This window comes from Pseudomyrmex gracilis, unplaced genomic scaffold (assembly GCF_002006095.1).
Source record: "Pseudomyrmex gracilis isolate BER0280 unplaced genomic scaffold, ASM200609v1 scaffold_5441, whole genome shotgun sequence".
Classification (NCBI taxonomy): domain Eukaryota; kingdom Metazoa; phylum Arthropoda; class Insecta; order Hymenoptera; family Formicidae; genus Pseudomyrmex; species Pseudomyrmex gracilis.
In genome coordinates this window covers 1-1,717 of record NW_018026025.1, presented here as the reverse complement: position 1 = coordinate 1,717, position 1,717 = coordinate 1, and the positions used below count along the sequence as shown (strand labels likewise).

The 1,717-nt window shown below is 27.9% G+C and overlaps 1 long non-coding RNA gene across 2 annotated transcripts; it reads right to left on the bottom strand.

Annotated features, from left to right (window-relative positions):
- Window positions 1–40: 40 nt before the first annotated feature.
- LOC109863484 lies at window positions 41–1,690 on the bottom strand. Of its 2 annotated transcripts, none has more exons than XR_002251347.1 (5): window positions 1,558–1,690; window positions 1,243–1,433; window positions 739–1,120; window positions 425–619; window positions 41–346 (listed from the first exon to the last, which is right to left on the bottom strand). It is a non-coding gene; the product is annotated as an uncharacterized LOC109863484 (long non-coding RNA). The 2 variants fall into 2 exon arrangements; XR_002251346.1 differs by having other exon boundaries at window positions 739–1,094.
- Between the last annotated feature and the right edge of the window lie 27 nt (window positions 1,691–1,717).

Genomic DNA, 1,717 nt, shown 5'->3' with positions numbered 1-1,717 from the left:
TTTTTTTTGTCATATTCTATAATTTTAATGAGTTTATGTGTTAAAGGTTCATAAGTTTATTCCTTACTATAAGTAAATGTTTTATACATGTATAAGTAACTCCTACATAAATGTAAATTATCACAGATAATAGTTTATTTTATTTTCATACAATAAAAATATTTTCATGTAAAATATTGTTGTATTAATGTTTCTCGAACGGCAATTCCTCTTGCATGCATATTAGCATTATTTTCTANTTCANTTGCTTGAACTTCTATATTGTCTTCTATAAATATTTCATTGTCTGCAACATTATACTGCTTAGCAATATTATGTAGTACGCACGTAGCATTCACTATACGTGCTGCAATAAAGTATAAAATGTCAAACTAAATGTTGAAATAAAATATATTCTATATAAGACACAATAAAATAATATTACCTGCAAATTCTGGTGCATAATGCAAAGCCCTATCTTTACGTAAACATCTCCATCTTCCTTTCAAAACTCCTATTGTTCTTTCTACTGAACATCGCGCTTTAATAAGACAATCTGTATACAATGCACTTGGAGATCCTGGTCGCGCATTCAATTTTGGCGTCATTAAATATGGTAATAACGGATATGCANAATCTCCTAAACACACATGAAATTAAAATGTCAATATATGTCATAGTCGGATACATAAATATTTTTTAACATTTTTGAACTTTAACTTTTGGAATATAAAGATAAGGTATTTGCACATTTTTTACCTATTAACCACATATTTTGTCTTCCATTCTCATATTGTCTAAACATATGTCTTGATAACTGAGAGGAACTCCAAACTCTGGCATCATGTGTACGGCCACCATGATTTGCTTTCACTGCCAATATTTTACCATAATAATCACTAACCTAATAACAACACATTATTAATATAACTATATATTAATAAATATTAACGTTTGGCATTTAATAAGTTACATAAAAACTACATATAAATGCTAAATACTTACGATCATGACATTCATTNAATGAAACAATTTTCTATTAATATATAAATGTTCTCTGTTTTTTTCAGGTGGGTAAATTGCAATATGTGTGCCATCAATAGCTCCTATTGTACCTGGAAAATTAGTATTAATATAATACCTGAAACATAATAGAAACATGTTTTGCTTAATTAGGTTTTTCCGTATTTAGATATAATTTTAAAAAAGATTCATATCTTTTTATTTCTTTCAAAACAAAATAATAGTTTGATTGCAATTTACTGTTGCTGAATAGTCTGAATTTCATTGGGTTGTGTTGGAAACTTTATCCAGTCTGGCATTATAATATTGATGGCATCTACAATTTGATGTATTACATTGCTAATTGATGATTGGCAGACACAATTTAAAAAATCCTGTCCGACTCTTCTCTGATAGGATCCAGAGCTTAAAAAATTTAATGTTCCCAAAACCTATAATTAAGAAAACTCATATAACATGTAATATGTCTCTCACTACTAATTCAGATTATTATATAATGTTTTTAAATATATTTATATATAATATGTATATATACATATATGTATCCAATACTACCTTTAATTCTAATGGAATTGCTGTAGATCTAACAGCTGGTTGCACATAAGGTCGTACATATTCACACAATGCCAATGTAGCATCTTTCGATAGTCTGTATGTTTGAACAACTTATAAGTCCTATACACACATATAAAACACACACACACACACACACACA